This window comes from Triticum urartu, chromosome 2A (genome assembly GCF_056163025.1).
Source record: "Triticum urartu cultivar PI428250 chromosome 2A, HENAU_Tu73, whole genome shotgun sequence".
NCBI classification, from domain to species: Eukaryota; Viridiplantae; Streptophyta; class Magnoliopsida; order Poales; family Poaceae; genus Triticum; species Triticum urartu.
The window spans coordinates 577,016,713-577,032,951 of NC_141874.1; the positions used below are offsets into that span (position 1 = coordinate 577,016,713).

Genomic DNA, 16,239 nt, shown 5'->3' on the forward strand with positions numbered 1-16,239 from the left:
CTCAACAGCTTGCCAACAGGATCAATCAGTTGTTGGGAGGACCTGGAAGCCGCATTCCTCGACAATTTCCAGGGCACTTATGTGCGACCCCAGACGCCGATGACCTAAGTCACGTAATTCAGCAGCCAGATGAATTGGCCAGGCAATTCTGGACATGGTTCCTAACAAAGAAAAATCAAATAGTCGACTGTCCGGACGCTGAGGCCCTAGCAGCCTTCAAGCACAATATCCGTGACGAGTGGCTGGCCCGGCACCTTGGACAGGAAAAGCCGAAATCTATGGCAGCACTCATGACACTCATGACCCACTTTTGCGCGGGAGAAGACAGCTGGCTCGCTCGTAGCAACAATATGACCAAGAACCCTGGTAGTTCGGACACCAGGGATAGTAGTGGCAGATCGTGTCACAACAAGCAGAAGCGCCGCATTAACGGCAACAATGCAGATGATACGGCAGTTAATGCCGGATTCAGAGGCTCTAAATCCGGTCAGCGAAAAAGCCATTCAAAAGGAATCCTAGGGGCCCGTCCAGTTTGGACCGAATACTCGACCGCTTATGCCAGATACATGGCACCCCCGAAAAGCCGGCCAATCACAACAGGGATTGTTGGGTGTTCAAGCAGGCAGGCAAATTAACTGCCGAAAATGAGGACAAGGGGCTGCATAGCGATGACGACGAGGAGCCCCGGCCGCCGAACAACAGTGGACAGAAGGGTTTTCCCCCACAAGTGCGGACGGTGAACATGATATACGCAACCCACATCCCCAAGAGGGAGCGGAAGCACGCGTTAATGGACGTATACGCGATAAAGCTGGTCGCCCCAAAGTTCAACCCATGGTCCTCCTGCCGATCACCTTTGATTGAAGGGACCATCCCACTAGCACCCATCACGGCGGATTCGCCGCATTGGTTCTAGACCCAATTATTGACGGATTTCATCTCACTAGAGTCCTTATGGACGGCGGCAGCAGCCTGAACCTGCTTTACCAGGATACAGTGCAGAAAATGGGCATAGATCCCTCGAGGGTTAAGCCCACCAAAACGACCTTTAAAGGCGTAATACCAGGTGTAGAGGCCAACTATACAGGCTCAGTCACACTTGAAGTGGTCTTCGGATCTCCGAATAATTTCCGAAGCGAGGAGTTAATCTTCAACATAGTCCCGTTTCGCAGTGGCTATCACGCACTGCTCGGGCAAACCGCATTCGCTAAGTTCAATGCGGTACCACATTACGCATACCTTAAGCTCAAGATGCCAGGCCCTAGAGGAGTAATTACGGTCAGTGGAAACACCGAACGCTCCCTCCGAACGGAGGAGCACACGGCGGCCCTTGCAGCGGAAGTACAAAGCAGCCTCTCCAGGCAGTTCTCCAGTCTGGCCATTAAACGTCCGGACACCGTCAAGCGCACCCGGAGTAACCTACAACAAGACCGCCTGGCACGTTCCGAGCAGGCGTAGCAATGCGGCCCCAACCCCAACCCTCGCAAAAAGGCGACGCCAGTACTTCGCGTACATAACTACGCTCTAGAAATACCATGGGCATAGGGGGAGGGGCACCATCACGGCACGCCCAAAACACGGCTTAAACCGTACCAGGGGCTGCCGATTCTTTACTTTTCTCTTACTTCCAGGACTCTACTCTTCGGAAGGCCTGTTCGGCAGTTCAATTGCCGCACAAACGATGCAAGGACCAGGGAAGCAGACAAGCCATGCCGCATTACGGAAATCCCAGGTGGTCTCTATCACGAGCAACATACCTGTTTCGCATACTATTCCGCAGCTTGCCCCTGGCGCAGACATGTTAAATAGTCCAACTTTTCGTTTATCGCATTACTTGTATCGTTCTGCTTTGATCGCAGCTATTTTTAATAAACAATGCATAGCTTTTGTCTATTTTTTGCATTATCTTTTTATAAATAAATGTTCTTTAACGACATGTTGCACCCGTACAACTTGGTACGGCCAAAAACGCCAGGGGCTTTTAGCACCCCTCAATATGTTGTGAGAAGTCCGAACACCTTCACAAGTACGGCACCCCGAACTTATAGCACTATATGCATCGGCTCCGAATCATGTCTTGGGTCAATAGTTGGGTTTGCCCGGCTCCTATGTTTTGGTGCCTTACGTTCCGCTACATCGGCTAAGGTAGCACTAGGAGAACCACTGCGATTGTGCCCCGGTTGAGCCGGGTCGAGCACCTCAGTGGAGAAAGCTAAAACTGACCGTCATGATGAAGCGAGAGCTGGTCGCTGTTCGAGAGGTTTTTCGAGTCCCTAAAGACTTATGCCGCTTAGGGCGAGGAGCCGGCCCTGTCCGGCCAAGGCGTTGATAGCGCCCCGAACTCGGTCTTCCGAATACTAGGGGCTTCGCCGAAATTTAAAATTATAAAATTCTATGGCTAAGTGAGAGTGTTCACGCATTATAGTCCGATTGCCTTGTTCGTTGGGCTGAGCGCCTCCCTCGAAGGACCCAAACATGGGGAAAAAAGCGCTCAGGTTTATCCCCGAACACCCCAACACTAGCGGCATGGGGGCAGAAGCCGACGACTCGCCATCTCTCAGTATTGATAAACAGCCGCACAGAAGGTAATATTTTAAATTCAAGCAGCATTGCTTAGCGCATATGAACAAGTTTTCAGCGCACAGGATAACACGGGCGGGTTTTACTCAAAAAATACATCCTTGGTACATTCATCCGCAACAAGGCGGGCACCCTTCAGAACATCCTTATAATAATTCTCGGGCTTGCGATGCTCTTTCCCCGGCGGTGGCCCGTCCTTCACAAGCTTCTCCGCATCCAGCTTGCCCCAGTGCACCTTAGCACGGGCAAGGGCCCTACGGGCACCTTCAATGCAGACGGAGCGCTTGATGTTTTCAAGCCTCGGACAGGCCTCCACCAGCCGCCGCACTAGCCCGAAATAGCTCCCAGGCTGAGCCTCTCCAGGCCACATCCGAACTATGAGGCCCTTCATGGCCTGTTCAGCTGCCTTGTGGAGCTCGACCAGTTGCTTCAGCTGGTCGCTCAGGGGCACGGGGTGTCCGGCCTCAGCGTACTAAGACCAGAACACCTTCTCTGTCGAGCTGCCTTCCTTAGCTCGATAGAATGCGGCGGCATCGGACACACTCCGGGAAAGATCTGCGAACGCGCCTGGAGAACTCCGGATTCGGGTAAGTAACAAGTAACTCACGCTTATGTGTTTGCTTTGCATAAAGAATGCCTTACCCGCCGCTATCTTCTTCACCTCATCCAACTCCTGGAGGCTCTTCTGGGATTCGTCCTTGGCAGACTTGGCACTTTCTATAGCCGCCGCGAGCTCGGACGCTCGCGTCCTCGAGTCACGCTCCAAACTCTCATGTTTTTCCATGAGAGCCTGGAGCTCTTGCCGCACCTTGCCAACCTTGGCCTCATACCTCTCCCGCTCGGTGCGCTCCGAGGCTGCCCTCTTCTCGGCCTCGTCCAGCGATTGCTTAAGGGTCGCCACCTCAGACGTGGCCCCTACAATAGCCACGATAATCCTGTCATTTTTCGCAATTGCACCTTTTATATATATATATTTTTAACAAGGTATTTCTTACCTTCATTGTCCTCGAGCTGCTTCTTGGCACGCTCGAGCTCTTGCTCGGACCTTTCGAGGTCCTGCTTTAGCGTGTCCACTTCCGCAGTCAGTGCGGCGGACGCAAGCAGGCTAGCCTGCACATGCATATTGACTCATTTTTGTTAGACTCCTGCGAATTCTATTTGATCCTCTATTCGGCTTTTCTTCCCGAACGCCAAATGGAGCATCAGGGGCTACTGTCTATGCGGTACTATTATTTACACTTTCTTTACTTACCTCGAAGCCTGTCAAAAGGCTAGTACAAGCTTCAGTCAGTCCGTTTTTTGCGGACTGAACCTTCTGGACCACCGCACTCATAATAGCGCGGTGCTCCTCGTCGATGGAGGCACCTTGGAGCGCCTCCAACATATTGTCCGGCGCCTCCGGTTGGACAGAGACCACCGGCACGGTGGACTTGCTCCTCTTGGAAGGAGGTCCCCCGCCGGACTCTGGAACCTTTGAAGGTTCCGGAGCGGTGTCCGGCCTAGAGCCAGACTTGGAGCCCTGGGGGGTTTCATCCCCTTTACTCCTGGAGTCCGGGAGGTCGCCTTGCGGCGCCTCCAGGACCACCTCCTCCCGGATTGGAACCTGTTGGGACAACACTTCGGTGTCGTCCGTAGGGCGGGGGGAGGAAGTCGTCGGAAGTGAGTTCACATCCGATGAGTCCAGTGAGCCACTCGACGACGCGTAGAGCCGGTCTTTGGGTGGGCTACATAAACACATTCGACATAAGGGAAAGCTGTGCAATAAACGAGTACTATGAATTACTTTGGTATCCGGATACTTACGATTTCGCCAGGGGCTTGGCCCTGGGCGCCCACTCCTCTCTGTCATCGTTGGCGTCGGTGGAGTAGTCCGGAGAAAGGGTTTTCCCCTTCTTGGACCCTTCGGCCTCCCCAGTTGGGGCGGCCTTCCTTTTCTTCCCTTCCCCCGATGGAGGGGGAGGGGTCTCTTCTTCCTCCTCATCGTCTTCATGGGAGGAGTGCGCCTCGGATTCGTCGGATGGTGAATCCGACACCTCCGGGCGTCGGGCACTCTTTCGAGTCCCCGTGGCCTTCTTCTTGGCCCTCTTCTCCGGCACCACATAGGGTGCCGGAACCAGCAGCTTCACCAATTGAGCGTCCGCTGGGCCTTCGGGCAAAGGCGCCGGACAGTTGATCCGTCCGGACTTTGCCTGCCAATCCTGTCAAAGGTAAGGGAGTTTAGATCCCGCATAGAGTCAAACTATGGAAAACTGATACCCTGTAAAAGGAAAAAACAGCTTACCGCGAGCGCGTGACGCCGCGTGCTGAATCCGCGATCCTCGGTAGCGGATGCGGGAGCCTCGGCGCCCTTGAAAAGCATCCTCCAGGCATCTTCGTATGTCGTGTCAAAGAGCTTGTTTAGAGTTTGATGCTGCGCCGGGTCGAACTCCCACAGATTGAAGGCCCGTCGTTGACACGGGAGGATCAGGCGGATGAGCATAACCTGGACTACTTGACAAGCCTGAGCTGCTTGTTCCCCAGGGATTGGATGCATGTTTGCAGTCCGGTCACCTCCTTTTGGTTACCCCACGACAGGCCCGTCTCCTTCCAGGACGTGAGCCGCGTAGGGTGGCCGGATTGAAACTCAGGGGGTGCGACCCATTCGGCGTCACGCGGCTCGGTGACGTAAAACCACCATGATTGCCACCCCTTCAGGGTCTCCACAAAGGAGCCCTCGAGCCACAGGACGTTGGCCATCTTGCCAACCATGGCACCACCGCACTCCGCCTGGCTGTCGCGCACCACCTTCGGCTTGACGTTGAAAGTCTTAAGCCATAGGCCGAAATGGGGGCGGATGCGGAGGAACGCCTCGCACACGACGATGAACGCCGAGATGTTGAGGACGAAGTTCGGGGCCAGATCGTGGAAATCCAGGCCGTAGTAGAACATGAGCCCCCGGACAAATGGATGCAGAGGGAAGCCCAGTCCACGGAGGAAATGGGGGAGGAATACCACCCTCTCATGGGGCCTAGGAGTGGGGATGAGCTGCCCCTTTTCGGGAAGCCGGTGCGCGATATCGCTAGCCAAATATTCGGCCTTCCTCAGCTTTTTGATGTGTCCCTCCGTGACGGAGGAGACCATCCACTTGCATCCTGCTCCGGACATGACTGGAGAAGGTTGAGGTGGTAGTGCGGACTTGGGCGCTGGAGCTCGAGTGCGCAAGAATGTATAGGCAAAGGAGGAAGAAGGCGTGGGTGAAAAGGTGGATCCTTATCCCCTTATATGGGTGGACGCAACTACGTGTCCCCACCAGCCTGGTAAAACTCGCTTATCTCCAAGCGCCGTAATCAATGGCACGGTTGGGTTACCCACGCCCGTATTGATGAGAATCCCGGAATAAGGGGACACGATCTCTGCTTTAACAAGATGTGCCAAAGAAACCGCCTCGCATAACGCGCTAAGATGGGACAGTAAAATGGTTCGAATAAAAGCTTGGCCATGGTGTGATGTCACACTACGGAGTACGTCAGCAGATTAGATTTGTGTAAATATTATTCTCTTCATGGCAATATGTGGAAACTTATTTTGCAGAGCCGGACACTATCTTTGTGTTCAAAATCTTCTATGAAGTACTTGGAGGAGGAACCTGCCTTGCAATGCCGAAGACAATCTGCGCACCGGGCTCGTCGTCATTGAAGCCTGGTTCAGGGGCTACTGAGGGAGTCCTGGATTAGGGGGTGTTCGGATAGCCGAACTATACCTTCAGCCGGACTCCTGGACTATGAAGATACAAGATTGAAGACTCCGTCCCGTGTCCGGAAGGGAATTTCCTTGGCGTGGAAGGCAAGCTTGGCGATACGGATGTTCAGATCTCCTACCATTGTAACCGACTCTATGTAACCCTAACCCTATCTGGTGTCTATATAAACCGGAGGGTTTTAGTCCATAGGACAACATACACATCAACAATCATACCATAGGTTAGCTTCTAGGGTTTAGCCTCTCTGATCTCGTGCTAGATCTGCTCTTATACTACCCATATCATCAATATTAATCAAGTAGGACGTAGGGTTTTACCTCCATCGAGAGGGCCCGAACCTGGGTAAAACTTCGTGTCCCTTGCCTCCTGTTACCATCCGGCCTAGACGCATAGTTCGGGACCCCCTACCCGAGATCCGCCGGTTTTGACACCGACAGCGGCTTACGGAGTCCAAATAGAAGAGGAGAAGGGGAATTTGGGACGCGATTCTCACCGTGGAGGCACATGGAGGCCCGTTGAGGGCTTAGAAGCGCAGAGATGGTCAGAGTCGACGGAGAGGAGCTCACAGCGGAGCCGTAGGCGTGCTCGGGGAAGGCCGGAGTGGTCGGAGCAGAGTACTTGGGCGATGGCGCCGGCGACCGAGGTTGAAGAAGAGGATCGTGGCGTCGATGAAGTGGCGATCCCGGCCGACCCGTTGGCGTACTCGATGTAGACGGAGGAGGCACGGCTCCTGGAGTGGACTACAAGCACGGGGATGCTTGTTTGCGGCGAATCAGAGGCGGCAGTGGTCGGCTCCGAAGATTGAAGACGATGACGCTGGCGACGAACCAGCGCTTCCCGGCTCACGTTCTTCCGCAGAGAGATGAGGTGGAGCCCGGCGGACCTTCTGGACTTGATAGCTGCGAGAGGATCTCGGTGGCCACGGTGAACGGTGTCGGCGCGACGACGCTGAGCTCGGGAGAGAGCATGGTGGCATGAGGGGAACGAGCGAGGGAGAGAGGAAAAAGGGGCAATAGGGTTAGCAGGGGGGTCGAGGATGCTCTTATCCGTCTCGGGGCACCGACGGATGGTCGACACGGGCGAGATCCACGCATGGACGGTCGCGCGTGGCCGGACAGCGCCATGGCCCCTGCCTCATGTTGAGAGGTGAGGGAAAGGCCGGGGCGGTGGGTCAGGCCTGATACAGTGCAAGTTGGGCCAGGTGCAAAAGGGGGGGGCGTTATATTTTCTTTTATATTTACTGTTTTGCCTTTTCACTTCCGTTGCAAAATACTTGACCACCAAACGAATTTTTTTAAAATAAGCAACTTGTTGAAACAAATACTAGGCATTATGTACTACTGCTACAAAAGTTTGGAGGCAAGATGATCTTGTTCAAATTTTATATAAATGAAAATTAGATTAACGGGGCTATTTTGGGCACTGTTTTAAATCCTAGGGGCATTTTGGGAGTTTAGGTGATGTTGTTTTCCCCAACATAATCACTTAGGAATTATTTGCAAAACTATGAACTATTTTGTTTGCATTTTTGAAGATGTAAAATATTTGACTTGCAATAAAAATTTGAATTTGACTTGAATTTTAATCAAGTGGAAATTTGGCAAGGTGAACATGGTGACATGGCAACCATCAGGGGGAGATTACTGTAGCATGATTCTCGGGGTGTTACAAATCTCCTCCACTACAAGAAATCTCGTCCCGAGATTTAAGAGGTAGTGAAAGGGGGAAAGGTTTGGTAACGAATCTAGCGGGTCTTCTCATCCTGGCTTGCTCTTCGCAAAGAGGCCGGTCCAATACATTGATGTCTTCATTTCTCTGCTTGTCATCATGATGAAGTCAGCGTCCTTTCTTCAGGAACTCCATCGTATGTACGAAAGAATAATGGGTGGGCATTCCGGGAGAACAGACCTCTGCAAGGTCGACTATCTGGTCAATAACATCGGGGAAGGTGGCGGAAAGTAACTCTCGAATTGAAACTTAAGAAGATGTCGAGAGCAAAGTAAGAAGGTGCAAAATAAAAGTTTCAAGCGCATAGGCAATCGTTCGTTGCATGATTACGAAATGTGAAAGGGGTTCAGAGCAATGGGAAAGTATTGCATCTGATACCATAATAGATCACTAGGAAGGTGGCCTGTGAATTACATACGAAGCCAAGCAGGTGGAATAACTTTGGAAACAGGGGCGTACAGAAGAGTCAGGTTTCGATCATGTGGAACTGTGGGTTATGGGCCCATCATGTGGGTTAAAAGTAGGAGGAGCGGTGACATCTTGCATAGTCATGATAGCAAGGCATGTCAGAGGGTAGCCTGTCGATTAAGTCGGCAACAACGTCGGTACCAAGGGCGAGGGACGAAGAGAACCATTTTCCCGCTCGTTGAAACGAGGCGGACCAATAGGCAAGGTTCTCGCCCATCGGTGGTTACCACGATGTCGTTAGCAATAGTAACAGGGTCACACTAACAGAGTTGTAAACCGAGGTGTTTACCTAAGCAGGAGAATATTCCTGCTTAGATCATATAGATCACAAGAAACGTTAACCCAACAAATGGAAAGAAAAATATGATTATCAGATTAAACGGAACAATGGAAAGGAAAATGTGTTTAAACACATATTTCAAAGGTATAACCTTCAGAAGGACGAGCAGAGCATGATATCCATGACATGATATAATGTAGTAAACTCTTTAGATAGGGGAGATAATTTTCATGATATTACCCATATAGCGGTGTTTGGATAATCGAGCAGGAAACATTTAGCATTGGGCTTCAAACATTTTTGTTGAAAATCGGAGTACCATAGACATGCTTCGAGATAGCATTGACATGGCCGTCAAGCAAAGATTACACTTCGGATACATGAAGGATCCATCAGGAACAACTTGTAGAATAAGCCTTACAATTTCCTCATGGAAGAATGGATAGTCTTGCTAAAAGGAAGAACTACAACAATAGGCCCTCCAGCCAGGTGTGCTAGGCATGACATCACCTTACCGGGTCATATAAAGACCAAAGTTATAACTCTTGGAAAATGAGTCCCAACCATCATATCTGACCGGGATCCATATCTGATTGGTGTCAGGATACTTCAGACTCAGGATGCCTGAGAAGAAAAGGTGCAACACGATTTGACGAGATGACATTGTGAGATTCTCAGAAATGGTCTATGGAAGTGAGCTCTGAAACAAGAGTTCTTCAGTAAAACAAGGAGAGGATGAGGAGGTGGCTGATAGGCTCAGCAACAAATTATCGAGATTTCCAAAGGATTGATTTCCACAATTATGTGAACAAGGAAATATCGTTTGTCGGATCAAATGATATAATGATGTATGCTCAAGGGAAACATACACAACTGAACAATGATGGAAGGCTGCACCCAGGAATCTGGACTAGGTAGCACGATCAATGTTCGAATGATGATTCAATAAGCAATAGACTTAGAATGAAACTGTAGACCAATAACTTCAAAGCAATAGGGTTGCTAGAAGTTTAGAATTTACACATCACAGACCATTTGCCGGTATTCCGGTTAGAAACAACACGGAGACCAAGAAATGAACGCAAAAGGCGAGAGATATTACTATATCAAGAATTCTTAAGAGGTGGTAAAATTACCACGACATTCTTGACATAAAAGGTGCTAATATTCCAAGGTAAAGAAGAACAAATGCTGGATAGCAAGGGTCTCAAGGTATAACACAAAACACGAATAAGTTTGTGTTGAACGGAAGGCAATAAAGTGGTCGATGATAACACAAACCATTGAGGGGCGAGGATGGTATTTCTCATCAAGAATTCGATATATAACTTGGAAGAGCTCAGGATGTTGATGATGACCATGACACATTTGTCGAGAGATTTCATGAAGATGTAATCGGTTGGCGATGACATCAAGTCAAATGATGATGCAGCGAAAGTCAAATAATACTTGAAGAAGAACTCATAAGAAGTTATGCAGTTCCGTGATAATCTCGAGATACCAGAGGGGGTAATACTCGATGACAGATCAAAGTAGAGGTTGGACTGGGGTATTGCTCTATAGAAGACAAGCGCTTAAACTTGCACGCAAAATGGTATTTAAAGGAGAACATGGTCGGAACCATGATTGCAAAAGGCCAGATCCCAGATTTAAGATGAACTTATACCAAAGGAATACATTAATTTAAGAGAAGCTTTAACGATAAGATCTACATCGTGTCCATGGGCATGAACACAAAGTTCAAGGTCGACTCCCACTTCTCCAATGCATAACCTTTCATTCACTTGTCACTTTTGAAGAAGTTGTAGTGTTGAAATTTCATCTGGCAAAATACCAGAAGTGTATGACTCGTGAAAACTTTCGAGTTCACACAGTTTAGAGAAGGCATATGTTCAGCCCATAGGGGATTCTTAGAAACATATACCACAAGTTTCAAGGGTAAATATCACAAGCTCGAAAGTAGAGAAAGGTTGAGAAAGTACATGATACAATTTACCAAAGGCATTATGTATCCGAGGAAAGGCTCACAAGGTTATAGAATATGAAGGACGCTGCCGGATAAAATCCATTAAAGGATCTGCCGGTCCATAACAGAGCTGACGTGAGCATCGACACACAACCAGAGGAAGTAACAATGCAAAGGCATTGGATTATGGAAACAACTGCCAAATCCAAAGCTCAAATGCAAAGGAATTATGATTTTCAAATCAAGGGATCAGAAGCGATGTTCTGATTAGGGATGGATAAGTTGAATAGCTTTAGGGGTACAATCGATGGCAATTGGATCTGTTGAGAACCAGCTCATGTTTAAAATGACGTCTGAGCCGAAAAGATAATTTAAAAGGATCAACTGATGATTGTGTGCATTCGCACTCATGTTGAATCAAAGGGATCAAAATGACGGTGCCTAAGGATACTAACGAATATTTCCAGACATATGGAAAGCATCCATCATGCAAGCAGACAAGTATTGCAGAGCAATAAGCTACTAATAATTTTTGGAGGATCGAATAGTATTTCAATGACCATTGCGAAACACATGAACAACTGGGGGATGAGCGGATACTCGATAAGTGCGAGAATTATCCGTAGGGGTATTCAGGTGACAAAGAACAACAAGGCAGTAAGCCCAAAGGATTATCGAAACAACGACGAGTATTACGGGGTATCTTGTAATAACAAGACCAACTGGGAATAAAAGTAAGAACGACAGGTGTAAGTATTTATCCATAGGGATTTTTCGGTGGTAGGGAATTGCAAAAGCAATAGGCACAAGGTCTCGAGAAAATATCGGAGAGTATTGTCAGGATCTTCTGTTGAAGCAGACGACCATCTGTAATGAAAGGGTTCTCCGGCAGGAAGTGGTAACGAGAACCTAGAGTTAGATTTTAGCAAAATCATTTAACCCGAATAGAAGAGAGATCAGAGTCCCAGGGTAAGGATCGAGGAGTAAAAGATCCTAATACCACCCAGATGGCGACGTGGGCCCGTAAGGCACACAGTTAGTAAAAGTTTTTTGTAATGTCTAGACTCAACTTCGGCCAAGGAGTGTGGAAGGGGGATTCCTACAGGCAGTCGGCTCTCATACCAACTTGTGACGCCTCCGATTTAATCGTACACTAATCATACACGCAAACGTGTACGATCAAGATCAGGGACTCATGGGAAGATATCACAACACAACTCTACAAATAAAATAAGTCATACAAGCATCATATTACAAGCCAGGGGCCTCGAGGGCTCGAATACAAGAGCTCGATATTAGACGAGTCAGCAGAAGCAACAATATCTGAGTACAGACATAAGTTAAACAAGTTTGCCTTAAGAACGATAGCACAAACTGAGATACAGATCGAAAGAGGCACAGGCCTCCTGCCTAGGATCCACCTAAACTACTCCTGGTCGTCGTCAGCGGGCTGCACGTAGTAGTAGGCACCTCCAGTGTAGTAGTAGTCGTCGTCGACGGTGGCGTCAGGCTCCTGGGCTCCAACGTCTGGTCGCAGCAATCGAGTTTAGAAAGGGGGAAAAGAGGGAGCAAAGCAACCGTGAGTACTCATCCAAAGTACTCGCAAGCAAGGAGCTACACTACATATGTATGCATTGGTATCAAATGGAATAAGGGTATCATATGTGGACTGAACTGTAGAATGCCGGAATAAGAGGGGGATAGCTAGTCCTGTCGAAGACTACGCTTCTGGTAACCTCCATCTTGCAGCAGAAGAAGAGAGTAGAAGGTAAGTTCACCAAGTAGCATCGCATAGCATAATCCTAACCGGCGATCCTCTCCATGTCGCCCTGTGAGAGAGCGACCACCGGTTGTATCTGGCACTTGGAAGGGTGTGTTTTATTAAGTATCCGGTTCTAGTTGTCATAAGGTCAAGGTACAACTCCAAGTCGTCCTGTTACCGAAGATCACGGCTATTCGAATAGATTAACTTCCCTGCAGGGCTGCATCACATAACCCAACACGCTCGATCCCATTTGGCCGGACACACTTTCCTGGGTCATGCCCGGCCTCAGAAGATCAACACGTCGCAGCCCTACCTAGGCACAATAGAGAGGTCAGCACGCCGGTCTAAATCCTATGGCGCAGGGGTCTAGGCCCATCGCCCATTGCACACATGCACGTCGCGTACGCGGCCGGTGAGCAGACCTAGCAACCTCCATTACAAAGGAAGTTGCGTTACGTGGTCCAACCCGGCACGCGCCGCTCATTCGCTGACGTCACGAAGGCTTCGGCTGATACCACGACGTCGAGTGCCCATAACTGTCCCCGCGTAGATGGTTAGTGCGTACAGGCCAGTAGCCAGACTCAGATCAAATACCAAGATCTCGTTAAGCGTGTTATTCTAAAATAACCACGGACGCCGACCAGGTGCAGGCCCACCTCTCTCCTAGGTGGTCTCAACCTGCCCTGTCGCTCCGCCACAAAGTAACAGTCGGGGGCCTTCAGGAACTCAGGCCCACCTCTACCGGGATGGAGCCACCTGCCCCTTCAGCCCCCAACATCGGAATCACTTGCGGGTACTCCTACGAGCCGACCCGACTTTAATCACCACAAGTATCATATATTATGTATAAGTATATACCCGTGACCACCTCCCAAGTGATCACGGCCCGATAGTATAGCATGGCAGACAGACAAGAATGTAGGGCCACTGATGGTAAAGTAGCATCCTATACTAAACATTTAGGATTGCAGGTAAGGTATCAACAGCTGGAGCAACAATGACAGGCTATGCATCGGAATAGGATTAACGGAAAGCAGTAACATGCTACACTACTCTAATGCAAGCAATAGAAAGAGAGTAGGCGATATCTGGTGATCAAGGGGAGGGGCTTGCCTGGTTGCTCTGGCAAGAGAGAGGGGTCGTCAACACCGTAGTCGTACTGGGTAGCAGCGGCGTCGGTCTCGATGTATAGCGAGAGAAGAGGGGGAAGAGACAATAAATATAATGCAAACAAATGCATGACGATGCATGACATGACAAAGCACGATGCTAGGTGTGCCCTAACGCGGTACGAGGTGGTACCGGTGAAGGGGGAAAACATCCGGGAAAGTATTCCAGGTGTTTCGCGTTTTCGGACAAATGAACCGGAGGGGGAAAGTTGCGTGTTCGGTATGCTAGGGATGCATGGCGGACGAACGGGTTGCGTATCCGGATTCGTCTCATCGTTCTGAGCAACTTTCATGTATAAAACTTTTTCATCCGAGTTACGGATTATTTTCTATTAATTTTCAAAGCTTTAAGCAAAATCCTAAAAATCCCTCAAATTCTGCTAAGTCTGAAAATTCGCCAGTTTTAAACATCTTTTAGCTGTTTTTAAAAGGCTACAACTATAGATCTGCACCTCCTATGATTTTGTTCCTTATATCAATTTTGAGAATTTTTCTGTGATCTACAAGATAGTAGCACTTTCATCTCTGTTAGTGTGCATTTGCTTGATCATCAACAGCTCTGAAGTAGCTATGAAATTAAAGCTGTTTTCGGCTTTTCTATTAAAAGAACATAGAACTTTGTGATTTTCATTGGATTTAATCCATGCATCAAATGGATTTGGTCCAATGCAAACATTTGGACCATGTCAAGTGTACTACCTCCCCATAATTGTTTTAGTCCTGTTAGTAGTCGTTTAGCCAGAGTTTAGGGGCTGTCCAGGGGGTTACACGGTGTGAAATTAGAAAAGCTAGCTAGTAGCTACAATAGCTAGAAGTACAGAGTATAGAAAGCAGCGGTAGTAGTAGGAACTGTAGGATGCAGCAGCGGGTGCATCAACAGGCAGCAGCGCTGCGAGCAGCAGCAGGCGATGGCGAGGCCACGCACGGGCGCAAGCAGAGATGGGGCGCGACAAGAGCGTGGGCAGGCGCACGCGGGGTTCGGCCCGGCGCGGCGAGCGGCGCCACGCGAGCAGTGAGGCGCGGTAGACAGCGGCGAGCGGTCACGACCAGGGCGGCAGTGCACGCGGGCGTCGGCAGCAGTGTGGGAGGAGCAACGGGCCGCGGCGGTCATCGCGGCACCAGCAGGCCGCGGCGAAGCTACACGCGGGCGCGCGCGTACAGCAACCGCACGTACGCGTACACACTACACAGGGGGGTTCAGGCATGACGGTTATGGCGGCCTACGGCGTCCAAATCGAAGAGGAGAAGGGGAATTTGGGACGCGGTGCTCACCGTGGAGGCACATGGAGGCCCGTTGAGGGCTTAGAAGCGCAGAGACGGTCAGAGTCGACGGAGAGGAGCTCACAGCGGAGCCGTAGGCGTGCTTGGGGAAGGCCGGAGTGGTCGGAGCAGAGTAGTTGGGCGATGGCGCCGGCGACCGAGGTTGAAGAAGAGGATCGTGGCGTCGATGAAGTGGCGATCCCGGCCGATCCATTGGCGTACTCGATGTAGACGGAGGAGGCACGACTCCTGGAGTGGACGGCAAGCACGGGGATGCCTTGTTTGCGGCGAATCGAAGGCGGCAGTGGTCGGCTCCGAAGATTGAAGACGATGACGCTGGCGACGAACCAGCGCTTCCCGGCTCACGTTCTTCCGTAGAGAGATGAGGTGGAGCATGGCGGACCTTCTGGACTTGATAGCGCTGCGAGAGGATCTCGGTGGCCATGGTGAACGGTGTCGGCGCGACGACGCTGAGCTCGGGAGAGAGAGAGCATGGTGGCGTGAGGGAAATGAGCGAGGGAGAGAGGAAAAAGGGGCACTAGGGTTAGCAGGGGGTCGAGGATGCTCTTATCCGTCTCGGGGCACCGACGGATGGTCGACACGGGCGAGATCCACGCATGGACGGTCGCGCGTGGCCGGACAGCGCCATGGCCTCTGCCTCATGTCGAGAGGTGAGGGATAGGCCGGGGCGGTGGGTCAGGCCTGATACAGTGCAAGTTGGGCCAGGTGCAAAAAAGGGGGGGGGGGCGTTATATTTTCTTTTATCTTTACTGTTTTGCCTTTTTCACTTCTGTTGCAAAATACTTGACCACCAAACGAATTTTTTTAAAATAATCAACTTGTTGAAACAAATACTAGGCATTATGTACTACTGCTACAAAAGTTTGGAGGCAAGATGATCTTGTTCAAATTTTATATAAATGAAAATTAGATTAACGGGGCTATTTTGGGCACTGTTTTAAATCCTAGGGGCATTTTGGGAGTTTAGGTGATGTTGTTTTCCCCAACATAATCACTTAGGAATTATGTGCAAAACTATGAACTATTTTGTTTGCATTTTTGAAGATGTAAAATATTTGACTTGTAGTACAAATTTGAATTTGACTTGAATTTTAATCAAGTGGAAATTTGGCAAGGTAAACATGGCGACATGGCAACCATCAGGGGGAGATTACTGTAGCATGATTCTCGGGGTGTTACATGTACACACCTTTTGGGAGAGACACACATGAATCAGAATTTATTAGAATACTCTATGTGCTTCACTTATATCTTTTGAGCTAG

At 49.8% G+C, this 16,239-nt stretch overlaps 1 long non-coding RNA gene across 1 annotated transcript; it reads right to left on the reverse strand.

The window, feature by feature from the left end:
* Positions 1-12,001: 12,001 nt before the first annotated feature.
* LOC147986001 (uncharacterized) lies at positions 12,002-15,608 on the reverse strand. The gene is made up of 2 exons (XR_015616971.1): positions 14,968-15,608; positions 12,002-12,288 (listed from the first exon to the last, which is right to left on the reverse strand). It is a non-coding gene; the product is annotated as an uncharacterized LOC147986001 (long non-coding RNA).
* Positions 15,609-16,239: the final 631 nt, after the last annotated feature.